General features: G+C 38.3%; 1 protein-coding gene across 3 annotated transcripts in view; it reads left to right on the plus strand.

The window, feature by feature from the left end:
* The first annotated feature begins 2,572 nt into the window (after window positions 1-2,572).
* Window positions 2,573-16,873, plus strand: part of FILIP1 (filamin A interacting protein 1) — a 110,259-nt gene continuing 95,958 nt past the window's right edge. For 2 of the 3 annotated variants that reach the window (XM_054194827.1, XM_054194828.1), the window contains exon 1: window positions 2,573-3,062. The gene's annotated coding sequence lies outside the window, so the exon portion shown is untranslated. The remainder of the gene's footprint in view (window positions 3,063-16,873) is intronic. The other variant, XM_054194829.1, reaches the window with a different exon arrangement.

Raw genomic sequence — 16,873 nt, forward strand, 5'->3', positions numbered from 1 at the left:
GATAGTGTGAACAATGACAATCCCTCTGCTGTATTTGTGACTAACATTATCTCCAAAAATGGCAACAGGCCCTGCTGCTGCTCTTGTTCACTCTCTAGAGCCATATTTTGTCACCTTTGCTTTGCATTGCTCTAGCCTTTGGTGTTTTGATTGAAATAGTGCTGAGAGCTTTGGCTTCCATTAAAAATGCTCTTAAAAGTATTTACTTTGGACTCTAGTATCCTGGTTGCTTGATTAAGAGATAACGTAAGAAATTATTAAAAAATCACTTTTTAGACTTAGTTGTAGGATGTCACTAGGACTTAAGATAATGCTGTACATTGACATTACGACCTAACGTAGGATGCCAAACTAAAAAGTCTCTTTTGTGGTTCTGTTTTTCTCTTATTCCCCAGCCTCCACAACCTAGCTATTTATAACTATTTTTTCCATCATTCTTAGGGGAAATACTTAGATGCGAACCATTTTCATAGTGCACAAATTTTAAAGTTTTACACTTCCAGTAATGCAGATTAATTACACTCTTTCCTATGCTAGAAGTCTCTATATGTTCTTTGATTCACTTGCAAAATCTTCTATTTTCCTCAGATTTTTTGCTGAAATCCCCACTGTGTTACAGGATTAATATCTATGCTGCACAGCTGGGGAGTAAGTTTGCAAGTGTACAAGAATGAGCAGACTTGCATCAGCAGGTCACTATTGAAACCCACCCACAAGGGCTGGCAGCGGAGATTGCCTCCTAAGAGGTTGTATTGTTTTCCACTCAGTGAATGTGCCACTAACTAATAGAAGAGAAATGTTGAGAATCATTTGGTTTCTCTGAGATTTATGAGCCAAGTTAATTGTTTAGTTTTCCTGATTTATTGTAGTTGAATGGATAAAGTACTATTAATATTGCACTTTGAGCAAGAAATTGAGGCCAGAATAGTCAAAACGTTACTCATCTGATTGGAATACGTCAATTTTATATGAGGGAACAAAATCAGATGTTCTTTTTAGAATGTGGATGTATGTAACTCACTTCAGTTCAAAGTGTAAGCATGTAACACCAAACTTTGTGCCAATATGTTATGTGTTTCTACAATAATCTTCCAAATAGCTGTTTCTGTAAAATAGAAGTGTTTGTATTTTTATACATTCTAGCTATTCTGTCCAAGTCAAATATTGAAATGGATAACATGAAATTAGTGATTATTACTTGGTCTCCAAAATAAAATATGTTTGACATGATGGAAGCATTTGAGGCATTTATAAATGCATCATCAATGTCTAAATATCAGTTACTTGACATAATACCTAATATTTACTTCATTTTCTGCTTATGAGCTCCTTAGGAATGAAAGTATTTTTTCATTTTTCCTTACTTGTTTAGAAAATAACACAGGTCAAGCAGAAGTCATTCCAGAGACAGGGTAAGAGCACCAGACTACAGCTAATCCTACAGCTGCTTCCCGTGAGGGCTTGTACTCACCCCCTGGCATGTCATATAGTTGTGGCTGATTAGGTTCCTGCATGTTGAAATTGCCACAAAGGACATCAAATCTCTTCACTACACATCCTACTATTTGCACAGTGGCCCAGCATCATTGTTGTGATTTGCTCGAATCTCCTTCTTTTGCTCTGAAAGTTTGTGGCGTCTCAATGTATAAATATCGGCAAGCAAATCTTTTAGCATCTTTCTACTTTTTTCTTCTCTTTCTTCTCTCTTTCCTTCCTCTTCATCTAACCCTAGGCGAATATGGTAAATTGTCACCAGGGAAAAGCTTTCCAAAGGAGGCTCATTCTGCATTTTTCTGTGAAGCACAGCTCAGATGAGAACAGAGTTGTTGGGGTAAAGAATTTTCCTTGCCAGAGATATTTACAGGGGCTTCGCTCTGGAGTCTGGTATCTGCAGCATCTTTGGAGAATCTTGATATCGTGGTGGTTTGTGAGCTGAAAAGCTGCCCGATTTACTGCTGGTCTGTTGATTAAGAGACTTACAGCTTAGAATTAGGAAGAGTAATTACATCCAGAAGCAAGTGTGGATACATGAAAATGTATACAGCCCTGGAGTGATGCGTTCCTAATATCCATATCAAACAAATTGGGTTTGTGTGGCTTTCCTTTTCTTCTTCAGTGAGAGTTAGAGACAGAGTAGGAATTACTGTAGGAAGCTCTTGGTCTGGGAAAAAAGGTTGTCTTTGGAATAAATACCACACTGAAAACTTTCCAGCCTAAGACTTTCATTAATTTATCCATGTCATTTTAATATACTTAAACTCTGTAAAAAATTATGCTGCAAAAAGTTCTCCCCATGTGTAATTTTTCCTCAAGTGAAGTGCATACCTTTCAAATTATAAACTTCCTACTTGTCCTAGGAAAATCCTCACTGTATAAATAATTGAACTCATCTGCTGTGAACACAAGTATTCTTTCTCTAGCAGTCTAAAATATATGCCTAAATACACATCTTGTACTTAGTGCTTTAAATAGTAATTACTCCCGTGAAGTCACTGGAAGCCCTTAAAAGGATTTGACAATTTCCCCACAATCTTTCAGTGAATGTAGTAGCTGGGCTGTGCGGTGCTACATCCACTGATAATTCAGCAGCTGAGGAACTCAGCAAAGCCTGCTCCAAACTTCTCAGCTGTTGACAGGCTTGACTTGCTGAGAACACTGGTTAAATATAGCACAAGCGAGCTGAGCTCAACAAAGTCATTGCTGTAACACTGTGTGAAGAGACCAGAAGAGGGGAAATACAATCTGAGAACTAAACTGCCAAAGCCTAACACCACCTAGCAACAGTTGAAAAAACTTTTAAACAAAAGTCTGGGTGAGACACAGACAGAGTATACCTCCTACTTCTCCTGCCTGGGATTTCTGCGAGAAGCAGCTCCGGTCTTCTGTTCTCTACCCCATTTCCTTCATTACTTCAGCTGCCGGTAGACCTAGAAAAGTGGGGAAAGTTTCTCTCTTTGTGTTCTCCTGGTCTGGATCGGTCTACTACTGTGGTGGTGCTGTGGGACGAGCTACTGCAATCTTGCAGTGTAAAGGATATACTCCTAGGTTCGTGTTGCTGACAGGTAAGACTGAGCTAACCACTCCAACGCATTCTTTTTAAAAGAGCGATTTACTTCTTTTAAGAAAGTGACTATTGTCTCTTTCCTTCTATGAACAATCTTCTGCATAATTTGGGTCCAAGTAGGTGAAAGCTGGGATAAAAGTTTTAGATTCTTTTTTTATGCTTTCATCACATTGCTTAAATAACTTTTGCAGTTCTTAGAACAAGCATAATCAAGTAGGTAGTAGTAATATGAAAAAATGTGTATAGAATTTGACATGTATCTTGCTTGTATCTGCTTACATGCTGACAGAAGACAAACCAACATTTAAGAATAGAATACATATCAATCCTTACCAGTGGTAGTCTAGCAGCTATTAAAAACAGTGACAGCTTGTGTGATAAGTGAGAGGAAATAGCCATTCAGTAACTGAATTAACTGAATACTTTGTGACCCAGTGCGTTTGTACCTTTCGTTTCCTTAGTAACTTTTAGCACAGGCACACCTGGTGCCTTTCGTACTACTCTTGTGACAACAGCTCTTGGTTCTTCCTCTTGCACTTATTTACATAGAATGAATATTAATCTCTGCTTGATTGGTTAGCTGTATAATGCAACCATCCTAAAGACTGACCTTATGTTTATTGTACCCAAGTGTGCTTGAGCTGGGTCATTGCTATTAAGGTGTTTGTTTCTTTTAGCAAAATAAATGAGAAACCAGTCCTCAGATGTTTTACCCTGGCAGCAGAATGGAAGCATGTTTATCCATTGGAAATGCATATCCTATGGTCCTGTAATGGTCATGTAATTTAAGGGAGGAATTGCATAGTATGATTTGCTTTGTCTAAACTGACAAAAGCTGTTTGGTCAATTGAAGAATGAATTCACACACACACACACCCCCGCCCCATCTTTTAAAGCCATTTTCTCCAAACAAAAGAAATCCAGTATGCGTGAATTTTTAAAAGACGTACTGATTATGAATTCATATGCAATATGAATTCAGTTATGAAGGCAAAGATTTAAAGAATGCAGTTAACCCCTGCGAAAACCCTGTTCACAGATTTATTTAGAATTGTCTCAGATGAAAAATATTTGTCCATTCCTTGAGATGAGAAGGTCTTGCTTCAGCTAAATGATTCTAGTTTCATCCCTGCATACTATAGAAATGACATCAATACCACATCTTAGCAGTGATATGCTTACAGATTGGATGAAATTAAAATACTCTGAAGCAACTTTGACTTAGTGGCTGAGAATGTAACTGCCTGTGAAACAGTAAGATAAATGAAGTACTAGGATGGAGGAAAATTCTTAAAAGCAAGCACAATGTAGTTTACATTTTATTTCATAGCAAGGGGCATACTACTTAAGCACTAAATAGGAATTCTCTTTGTTGGCCATGATTTAATGTGATAACCATTACTGTGAAATTACTGCAGCACTATGGTATCCCAAATCTAAACCTCAAAAGGAAACTTTGGTATTGCTTTTTAATATAGACATATCCTGAGAAAGTTATTTTTTTTGAAGAAAGCTGTACAGTGAGAACTAAAACAGAGACAATATGATTTGTACAGTTTTTATCACATTGACATTAGAGTGAAAATTCCTGTTTCTTATTTTGACTGAGTTAATTGGCAAATAATAAACTGTGAAGAAAGGGTAATTTTGACTTTCTGAATATATAGGGATGACAAAATCAAGGAAAATGCTATGCTAATAATTGACTGCCTTTTGGATTTAATTGTCACTCAGCATAATGTATGGTTTTACGATTTTACTTTTCTTGCACAATTTACTTTTAGCAAAGTTTTTAAAAGCAAAACGCAAATTTATTAGCCCAATAACTATCAAATGAAGTCACTTTTGAAGAGTCTGATAGTCACTTCCAACTCTAACACACGGAGTTGTGGTTTTACGTACATCTGTCTTCCTTTCCACTTCAAAATGGAGGAGGAGGCTAAAATTACTCTTCTCAACAGGTGTCCACAAAGAGTCTCTGGGATTTTCCAATCAAATCTGTGGAATATGTAATGTGGCTATTCAACAGATGGTTTCATATTTGAAGAATAGCCAATTCTACTAATGACTACAGTGAAACCATGCTCAATTTTATATCAAATCAAAAAGTAATTTAGGTTTTGGCGATAGACTTAATTGTAGAGATTTTCTTGGAAGACAAGTAGACATAGCATACCCATTTATTTTCCCCATTATATATTATTTTGATTTTGTTTATATTCCCATAGCTGTGCAATGAATGCTGCCTTTCATGGTGCTAAAGCCTGTGTATTCCTCCCAATCTGAATCCACTTCCAGCCTCTGCCTGTGGCTCATTCTTTCACCTTCATTACAGCAATACTATAATTTGTGGCCTCTTTTAGCCAATCTAGCCACAGCTAAAGTCATCATCTTAACTGGGAGTTTTGTCATCGCCTCAGTCTTTCAATCTCTTTATACAATGTCTGTTTCTTTTTAACACCAAATTCAAGGACTTGAAATTCATCTTCAAAGCTCAGCACTGTTCTGTCCTTGCCTACATCTGCCTCGATTTTCCCATAGTCCTCCCACTCATATCTGGTAGACTATTAACCTTCAGCTCTGGTGTTAACCAGTCCATCCTCTATGATACTGGCTTTAGTAAGCTTGACATCGACTTAATGACATAGGAGTTTTCTATAGTGCCTCTCACTGTAGCACCTGACACTAATGTCATGGAAAGACTAAACTTGTCTACTACCAGAGCTATGTCGACCAAGGCAGGGCTCCTGAAGATACAGTTGTGCATCCTCAAAGCAGCTTGTGGAGTAAGCATGAGTATACTGGGAAATCTCTACTTTTACTAGTATGCCCTGTTTTGTTCCTCTGGGTCACAATTTCGCCAGTGTAGCCATTTCCATGCTGAAGGCTTTTTACTGATACAAGTGTATCCGTAAAACTCCTGATGCAGGGTCTTAATGTTGGCACAAATTCCACACATGCTTAATTTAAGGCTTTTGGTAATCTCATCTAACTCAGTTGATGTGCCCCCAGGCACAAATTAAGAATGTGCCTCAGAGCTGTGCTGAGTCAGAGGCCAGGTTTATGCCACTGAATTCAGAGTGAGATTTCCTTTGAGTTTAATAAGATCAGCTCTTAGCATTCAATAATTAACAGATAAATTTCCAGTCCCCTCAAGAGCATTTAACAAAATGGACCATCTGTATTCCTGTCCAAATATTTTTTTTCCTAAGAGACATTTTACTTTTTCTCTAATTTCCTGTTTCTTCCCTTCCTTTCTCAAGGTTTGTTGTTGCAGTTTGCCATACTATTTTAATATATAAGCTGAATTTGGGGACAGGGATTTTGTCCTTCTACATGTTTAAAATGCCATTTGGAGTAATAGAGCTATAATATTTGTGAAGAAGCCAGATGAAACAACAGGACAAAAGAAAAGGAACTCCACTTCATGTATTCATACTTACTATTTCACAAAAAATATTTAGTATATAAAACCTAAGATAAGAACTGAAAGCTAGAAAGATAAAATAGTGTACGTGATTAAATAATGATAAGCTGTTGTATAGAAAGGTTTAAATATTCTTTACAAGAAGTACAAACACCTATACTTTTCAGCTTCATCACCTTATTCTGGTACTTTTCATTTTTAGCCGTTTATCTTTTGATTTCTCTCAGTGTTTAATACTGAAAGTTGTTTTCTAATTTTATACGGAATACTGGGAATTATTTGGGGAATACAGTTGTTTCTTTATGTTAGAGGATATTGGATTGCTGAGGAAACAATTATTTAATAAAGAATTAAGATTTCTTAACCCCTCTTGTTCCCATTTAGTAGCTAGTATTTGTACCAAGTTAGTGATACTAGGAAAAATAAAGCATTTATAACACAGTCCTGTATTTATTCTCTGAGGTACCAGTGTCTGAAGGAGAGGAACAGTTGTACCTATTTCCTGTTCAGGAGAGACAGTGGGAGTCTCTAATCATGTTGAAGATTGTGTGATGACTAATGTATTTGAGAAAATTGTGCCTTTATGGATACTTGTTTAGATTTTTCCTTTTATTTTGGGTCTTTTAACCTACTCCTCTAGCTTCTGCAGATGATCTCACTTCCTGTATCACTTTTTATTCTTACCATCATAGCAAAATAAATACTAATATAAATGCAAACACAAAGTCTTTTTAAGTTGGGACAGCTTTTTTTTTTTTCTTTTTTTTTAAAATTCAAGATGGCTTTGCCCTATCATTCTCATTCTACTTTGGCTGGACTATATCTCTAAATCTTTTCCACAAGTAAAGCATGCAAATGCTAACTGTAAAGATAATATGTAAGATTACATAGATTGTGGTCACCTCCAAAATGGTTTGCACACTTTGCAAATAAAGACAAAAAGGCAACTCCTCTATTAAAACTATTAAAAGTGTATATCCTAAAAGCACATTTGCATTTTAATTTGAAATCAATCTTCTGTGGATACACAGCTGTTAAAGTACATGATTTATCCTAGGCTGTTTAGAGAGCAGTGTTCTGAGGCAATGAAATGGCACTGCTTTTTTTTTTTTCAGCAGTTAATAGAAGATTGCTATATGTGGTATTCTAGAACTGAGAGAAAAATTAAGAATTCCAACATCCAGTTCTTTAATATTGCAGCTTTGAGTGCTGAAACTTCATCAGAAATATGCGTGTGTGCACATGCGCATGCTTTTTGCAAGAAAGCAGTGCTTTTTGGCATTACAGAACGCGTTGCTGAAGGAATGGGACAATCACATCCGAAGTACGGGGAAACAGACTGGAGCTTGTACTTTTTGCCTTAAATGGGCAACCCGTCTCATTGCTGTTAGCTGACACAAGCAAAGGGGTGTGTGAATCTAATAGATTGCTGTACGTTGTCCAAATGAGTTTCATTTCAAAGCTGATAAAACAGCAATTAAAATATTAATTATCTATGATGTGACCAGACTCTCATATAAACCGATGAGGTTTCAGAACAAGAGCAAAAACCTCAAGGAATTTGCAATAAACTTTTGGAGTTTGGTTTCTGTACTTTAAGAGCCCTTTAATATAGTGAGGGTTGCTTTATTTGCTTTTCCTTTTTGGGGAAATGGTGTCAAAGCGTATAATGTTTTGTGATTTATGCTGTTCAAAAGTTTGTTCCAGTGCATATGTAAAAGTAATATTTTGGAAGCTTCTATGTGAAGTCCACAGTATTTAGAAGCTTGTAGGTTTTGGGGGTGGGGAAGGGTATCTAACTAACTAGTGTGTTATGGCTGTGGCTAGCAAGAGCAGAGCTACATCTTCACTAACAAACTTTAAAAAAAAACTGAGAAAAAATGGATTCTATTGTAATAACAGAAAAGAGTATTTTAGAAAATTATTTTAAGGCAGCTCCTCTAAAAAAAAAAAAAAAAGAAGTAATTGAAATGAAAGATTATGTGTCCTTGTTAGAAGAATTTTCATTACGGTTTATCAGACTGCTTGCATTTTTCAGAAAATACAAAGCAAACGAACGCAACAGAAAGCAGGAGACTGCTAACATCAGTGTAATCGAATTGCTGCCAACTTGCCTTGTTTATCTAAGAGATCTCTGTGAAAATAAGGTCTTTCCCACACATGCATGAGTCATAGGATGTAATGGGGCTAAGCAGACTTGCTTCAGCTTTCTAATGTGCACATATCTAAGCTAACCTGTTTCAGTGCCTGTTCCTGTAACTAAATGAGCTCTAGCTTAACAACAGGAAGGGAGAAGTGGTGGTGAGTTCATGGTGCTATTTCAGTGCAATAACCTTAATGCTAAGGAAACGATGCAATTTCCATTTATTGGGAAAACTGCAGTTACTCTGACAACAAATACACACTAAAGAAAAACATATACAATTTATCATCAAGTTCAAATTTGTGAATGTAGTAGATAGGATATTCATAAAGCCTCACACTAGCTAGTTATGTGACTCAAAGGACATTCTTACTTTTAAAATATATAATTCATATTGCTGAAAAAATACCCCTTAAAAAGCCGTAAGCAAGGGCATAAATAAAAGGGAGGCAAACCACATGTGGTTAGCCATGACTTGTTCAGTGTTGGGCTGACTGAAATTTTTTAAAAAATTAGGCATATATTTCTCATGCTAAAGCTATTCAGTTGCTGTGTCTGTCATTCATACTTAGTCCCAAAATCTCACTTGTCCCACCATCTGTAGTCACGAAACCTCTTGGATAAAACTTTTGAGGTAGAGTAGTTGTTCTAGAGTGTCTTATTTCTCCTCCTTTTATTCTTCTACAAGGACTTCTGTAATAAAAAGAAACGCAAATTATTTTCCAGTAGATAAGAATTTCAGTTCCTCAATCTGATAAAATTCTTTAGAGAAAAATAAACATTCTGATTTTTGATGCTGGGCAGTCAACAGAAGGAAGGGAATGATGCCATGCTAGATATCCTCAAGCATGTCAAACATAGCGCAGAACAAGATGTCCCTTCTGCACGGAGGGACACACATGGCAACACAGCTCCTGAGTGCCAGAGGAATCACGTGTTATGAGGCAGCTGGCTATGGGAGCTGCCACCGCTTCGAGTGGCAGGAGCCAGAAGCTAGAAGCCAAGTCACAAAAGGCATCACATTGCAAATAGTAAAAGGCAGGGTCATATTAGCATGTCCTCTGAGTGAGGGGTGCCACTTGTGGAGTTACAGAACCAGAATTTAGGTGGAAGGAATTGACAAGAAGTCATCTAGTCTCACTCAAAGTGGGACTAACTCCAGAGTCTGATCAGGTTATTTTCAGTTATCTTGAGTATTTTAATTTGTAATTATTCTAACGTCTCACATCTTATCTGGATCACAAAGTTTTGAACATGGTTGGCTGAGGAATATTTTGTCAGTGATGATAATCACTATGTTGAAATCCATACGCTGAATAAAAGATGACTGGAGAGGTGGTTGATAGTAACAAAAATCACAGGCCTTTGGCACTTTCAAAATTGCAAAAGAAGCAACATCTGTTGAGTTTTTTTGTTCAATTTTGTTACATTTGATGTGCTATATCCTAAAATAAGCATAAATAATAAGAACCAAAAATCTTGTATGTAATTTTCTATCCTAGTTTACTCCAGCTTTTAGAATGCATACCCTCCTCTACCTCCCTGATCCATTCTGTTTGAGAGCCAAACATTTAGAATTAGGATGGCATTAAGGTGCCATCTCTCTGCAAAAGAATTCTGAAAAAAAGGTTAAGTGTATTCTATCTTTATCTTTCCAGGTAGTCCAATAAGCTGAAAGGCTAGCATTGAGATTGTCAGTAATAAGCAAATAAGGAAGGAAAACAGAGATGCTGCTTTTGAGGAGGGAAACCCTGAAGACTGCCTCCACTGCTCAGCTCACTTTTCTTACTGAACATCTCTTTCCAATTGTATCCTAACTAATCAGGAACAGAGCATGACGCGCATATGTCAGACAGGATTCCTAGATGGAGTTCTGGTTAACCTGAGACTAGCTCAGGCTCTTTTGGTTTAGAAAAGCTCTTGATTGTGGAAGCATCTAAATTTACCTGGCAGTGGTTACTGTAGCATGAAGCAAGGACAAAGTAGTGGTCTTGTGGCACTCAAAGGGATGTGGCAGGCAGTCTTTCCATATAGGATTACTCATACCTATTAAGAATAACCACTGAAGACAGGTATTCTTCTTCTCTTTAGATGAATCAGCAAGTAATGCTCCTAAAGCTGGGTGCTGTAATTAAAATTTTGCCGATACACAACAGGATTGCTGTGGTACTTGGGGACCCAGGAGGACTTGTTCAGAGGCCTCTCTGGAGCCTCTCTGGTTCCAAGAAAACAAATTCCCACCAGTGATACCAGTTTCTAGCCCCTGTTCAATATTGCTACCAGGCACAAAACCTATGTCACCACAGGTCTCTGAAAACTAATGAAGTGCTAGAAAAATACATGATATTAGCTATAGACAGCGTAATGAGTTTCTCCTTAGCTTAGACAGCACAAAGAAAACACAGTAAAATATCAGAAATAAATTGAATAATCTACATAAGTGTTCAGTGAATACCCTGAACACAACACAACAGTTTGTAACAGTTTGTTGAGGAATAAGTAGAATGGGAACAATTCTGCAGGCTACTGCTGTCAACTGAAAAAATCCCTCCAAGACAGCACTGAGTATCTAAAAATGAGGCAAGCATAACTGCACACAAGGTGGGTTAATTTAGATACCTTCAGCATTACTTGTATAAACAAAGACTAAATCACCCTACAGGGAACAGGCTGTAAGAGTGACAGGACATATGATGGATTGCTTATTATTCAGGTTCCCACTCCAAAATATTCATGCCATGTTTGAATTTTGTTGTTTATACCTTTCAAATAATGTTACCTTAAAATGTGAGGTGCTGGGTACCATACTGTGGGAGAGGAGGGCTGGTTAAATGGCTGGCTTTCACATCAGTGACTCCTTGTATGACTCTCAGCAAGTTATTTACTTCTACACTTTTAATAACACCTGGGATGTTACAAGAATAAATATAGTAGTGACTTTGACACCCTGAGATGTTACAGTATTGAACATCATGTCAACAGCTTTGAATAAGGAGACTTAAATAGCCTTCCTTGGAAACCAGATTCTGCTGGGAGAAGTAGGAATAGAAGTTGAATTAGTCCGAATGACAATATGTATTTTTAGAGGGAGCTCCCCAGAGGGAAGTATAGCTGTGCCCTGAGCTGCAAGTAGCAAGAAATCAGCTATACTGGTAAAGCACAGCAGAAAAAGGAAAGAGGGGGACTGGGGATGTGACCAGGAAGCTGTAAGAACAAAACCATACCAAAATAGAAGGTAAACTAGCGTCAATACTAAGATGTTTAGGAAAAACAAGCCCATTCCCTCAGGTTCAGTTGTACCAGAAGAGATTCATAGGGCAAAGGTGGTGCTGTCCACTCCTGGACTTCTTGTTATTTTGGCAGTGCTCAGGACAAGCTGCCTGATATAAGGAGGCTACTGGGGAAAAAAACAAGCTTGGAGGAAAAAGGACATTTGAGGGAAGGAGTGGACAGGTGGCAATTACCCAAATTAGCCGATGGTGGGGCAGCCCCGGAGCTACCACGGGGCTGGGGAGAGGCCACAGGAACCCCATGTACTGGCTGGGGGAAGAGACGGCATCTGGAAAACAGAAATGGCCTGCCGTGCTGTCTGTCTCCTGCAGGCCTGGGCAAGTAGTTGGTGTTTCCAGTCTTTCCCGCCTTGTTAAAGCAATGCTGACAGCTCAGGTGACTGTCTTGGTAGCTGAGATTTTTGATAAAGAGTTACCCTAGGGATTAGGTTGCCATTACATGACTCAGCTTTAATAAAAAACAGAGAAAATTAGAAAAAAACAGTCCTGATGTCTTCAAGAGAGTTGAAGTCTGTGAACTGTAGATGATCTGATACCATGAGGTATTGCTTTAAAATCTCCTGAAACACAGCTTTGGAAGATTATCTCAAAATTTTGAATGTATGCTGTCGGCAATACCAATAGACAGAAGGGACAGTAGGTCCAAGAGCAGGGCAGAGTCTGACACTAACGTATGTGCCATGGCACAGAAGAGACAGGCCAAGGCTTGCAGCCACAGCTGCCAAAACACTGCTAAAGGCAGTGCAGGTCTTCCACACCATGCCCTGCCATGGTGTAGTGGCAGCAGTAACTGCAAAGGCAGGCCTGAAGTTAGTTCAGAAGAAAGGAAGAGGTCTGGAAATAATTTCTTGAAAGTTTACTTGAGAGCCTTCTTAGGGGGGAAAAGAATGGAGTAATAAATGACCTTTACTTAGACTTCATGAAAGGGATGTCAAGTCTTTATTGTGAGAGCATCCTCTTTTAAAAGATGAGAAATGTGGATGTCCAAGCAGCCACCCACAACCTGGGTGTACCAGCACAGGCTGGGCAGGAACCAAACTGCTCTGCATGTCCTGCTTTGCTTCGAGAGGCAGTGAAAGCTGTAGTCCTCCCTTGGGGCATGATGTGGGGAAGGGTTGTGGGAACATAAGGAAAACGTACCTACCAAAAAAAGGGTAGCGTAAGAGTGAAAAATTAAAGTCTCCTGGGGTGGTTATATTAAGCTGCAAGAAAGGGGAGTGGAAAGCTAAAGAAACAAGTGGCACCCTTTTATGGGATCCCAACTAGCTTTAGGAAACCACTTAATTTCCATCGAAAAATAGAGGCCCATGGTAACGACATTTTGAAGGCTCCAAAAATGCTGGGGAGTTGCACACATACCATAATGTTGTACTGAAATGTAGCAGCATTTTATCAAATGATTTAGCATTGTGGGGAGCAGAGCTTCTCACCCTATGTACAACAGTAGGACCCATGCTCTTGCAAAAAAATCATACCATTCTTTAACAGACCATGAGTTCAAAAAGTTTGTTTAAAATCTCACAGTAAATTGTAGCATATCAGGGTTTTGGTGTTTGGTTTTTTTTTAATTTAGTGGGTTTGTTTTGTTCTTTTTTGCGTTTTTTTTTTTTTTTAATTTTTTCTTTTACTAGTGAAAGAACAAAGTTACACCCTCAGGACCTGCTGTCTCAAGGCTGAACCTAGTATCTAATCTCTAAGATCCCCTGGACAGCCTACTTCATTCTTGTTTTCCTGGTGTAAAAGCAAGAGACTCTGAGAAATGGACAACTATTAACTTCATTTCAGGGTGGTCATTTGGTTGCTTCTTGAATTAGGCAGCTTGAGATGCTTGAAAACAGCTCAGTGTGTCTCCCCCAAAGGATACATATACATCACATCTCTGATGTGTCTAAGCTCCCTTGGCCTCTGTCCAGGAACATCCAGATTTCCTGACTCATGGCAATGTACCCTGTCTGGTTGTACTTCATTAGCAGCAGCTCAAAAATCAGAACAGTATTCTGCTGTTGCATAAGTTTTTCCAAGCAGTAAACAATAACACCCCGCCACAAGCTTTATTACATTTCTCTTGGAATTCAAGATCCAGAAAAGGCTGACGCTTAGTATTTTCTTTAATGGCAATCCAAAAAGACTGTAAGATGTTATTCTTCAATAAATATTTTCAGGATAGCTTAGTACCTTATTAATTAAGTGTTCTGAAAAGGAAGAATAAATGCTACAGAAGCTACAATAAGCCAATAATTTTTCTCCCAGCTGAGAAATATGGTTATGATTTTTTATTGTCATATCAATTTTGTTGCTATATCAGCACTTACACACTAAAATGGTGAGGGTAAATTTAGGGCTACAGAAGCTGAGAATAATTAGTAGGGAAAATTACATTTTATTAGAGTAGTAGCATACCATTCACTAAGTCCTATTCTGAATAGCTCTTCTTTACTTGCATCTCAAGCATTTGTTTAAAACATTTTAAAAGCAGTAGCATTATCAACTGGCTCAAAGCAGGTTTGAAAATAAACAGTCCATGACTATTAATGGGATTCATTAAAAGAAAACTCTGTCTGACTCTAAAATCTATTTCGGAGCTACGATTGCTCCTCTCCCCTGCTTGTGGCACGATGCAGCTGCTCTTTCTTTAATATTTTTGCTGACAGCTACAGCTGACAGATAACATTTCAGTTCACCCCAACATCAACCCTATCTCAAGACTCCCTTACTTAGATTGAAAATGCTGGCTTCTTCATGGCTTTACCTGTATCACAGTGCAACCCTGTAACTATGCGATTATTCATATCAGTCACTTGTAATGGAGCACATATAGATGGTGATGCACGAAAAAATAGTTTCAGGGAACAAAGCCAAAAGACCAGAGAACCTGAGCGGGGTCAGTGAGAAGGGTGTACAGGAATAAAGTAACTGTTATTTTGCAACACAGTCAGTCTCTAAAAGGCTGCAGTTGAGTTTTCTTTGTATGAAATGCCAGAGGAGGCAGGAGTTTCCTATGGGAACACATAAGCAAAGTGTCAGAGGATTTCACAGCGTCGAGGGCAGGCACAGCTCCAGCCTGGGTGAGGGTGGCAGGCAGGAATAGGGCTGCAGTCGGGTCACGTGTTGAGGAAGCGCATGAGCCATCCCACGGTTGCTAATGGCACAGCAACAGCTCCTTTTCTTTCCCTTACTTCATCTCCTCTCACACACTCTAAGAAAATAGGCCCTGAATCTGGGAATAAAAATAATATTGCATATGTAGCTATGCAATATGTCCATTGGTATTTTTTAACATTACAATATTTGTCACCTTACATGTTTGTTATTGTAGTTTTAGTTATATTTGTTATCACAGTCAATATAAAAAATATTTTATCCATCTTAATGTATAATCCCCTAGCAAACAAGCTTTGATTTCTTGGTTCATAAAAGTTTTCGTGTAATAGTCAATCACTCAGTAATACCGTGGTGATTCACCCAAAAGGAACGTTTCAGAAATGCAGCACTGTTTTCCTCCCAGACAGAAAACAAGAACATTTACAGTGCTCCCAGTTCTGTGCCTGAACCTCTGAAGCTGTAAGACAGGAGAAGGCGGTGGTGAAGGATAGGTTTCAGAAGTAGCCATCATGTAAAAGAGAGACCCAAAGAGAAAAATGGGAAGGAGACATTGCTTAGTTAGTCCTTCAAAGGAATTCCCAGGAAAATCAATTATGATTAAGACTGTGCATATATCTGTACTTTTTTGATTGATGGCTGAATCTAAAAAACAAAAACAAATGAATGCTTTGGTATGTTTTTTCAGGATTTGCAGTGAGGCACATTAGTTTTTGTTTGGATTAAATATTTTACCAGACTGCAAAAATACTGTTTTTATTATGGGGCTCTTCTAGCAAAATTTAAAGAACAGGAAGACAAGTGGGAGTTTGGAACCATGAAAAAAAACCCAAAGCAACTCAGAAAGGAAAAGGTTAGAATGCTTTATTGCTACAATACAGGGATTAAAACATAGTCTTCCACCTCTCAGGGAAATACTTTAAATACAAGGTATTCTAAGATGACTGCTTCTTTCTTCACAGAGAAAAAAAAGCCTACTTTATATGAAATACTTAAATATTCACCGGAGCAGGAGGTGACACTTGGGAAGACCCGAAACTACATGCAAAGTCATAGAGTTGTTCATGCTCCCTGTGACCCAAAATTTACTCATTTGTATTCAAATACGCATTTTGAATCATGCAGACAGTAATCATGCAGACAATTTGAACAGCAGTTTCTGTCTGTATAGTAAGAACCTAAAACACTACTGGGCTTTGACGGGGAATTGGGACATGTGGAAAAAGAGGGCAAAGAAACCATTTTTTCATCTCTTTTCTGCTTCACGCTGATAGTACCTCTGACTTGTGATGTTAGTGTTGGGGCAAAAAAGATCAGAAACAGCAAAAAGATCTGTTTCTGCAGTTCATACATTCCATTTTCATTTTTTGTTTCTATGAAACTTTATACTGAATTTGACCCGAATCTGCTTCAGAGTACTCAAACCCATGTTTTTAGGTGGGATGAATTGTTTACTAGAAGATGCTGCCCAGCACAATTTCAGCTTCAGGCTCTGATCAGGCTGTTCTGCTTCCAGTCCCCTGGTGGTGGGAATCCCCAGGGGCAAAGCCTTGTCAGAAAGATGGATGCGTAGCTGTAACACCAGGGATTAGGTGAGACAAGCACATCCTTGAGTCTTTAGAGATAGTGTGCACGTGTCTCAGCCCTTCTCTAGGCCACAGGAACTGACGTAGTGCTGGAGAATATTGATATTAACCCCGTATTCCCATTTGTCTCCATAGAGAGAACCTAAGCAGGCACAAAACCATCACTGAAAAAAATATCTACTAGTACAAATAAATAGTATGGTGTCACTATAATATGAGGAAAGCAACAAACCTAGTTTTTCTGTGAGTCCAGTGATGCAGCCT

The sequence above is a fragment of the Rissa tridactyla genome, chromosome 3 (assembly GCF_028500815.1).
Source record: "Rissa tridactyla isolate bRisTri1 chromosome 3, bRisTri1.patW.cur.20221130, whole genome shotgun sequence".
Classification (NCBI taxonomy): Eukaryota; Metazoa; Chordata; class Aves; order Charadriiformes; family Laridae; genus Rissa; species Rissa tridactyla.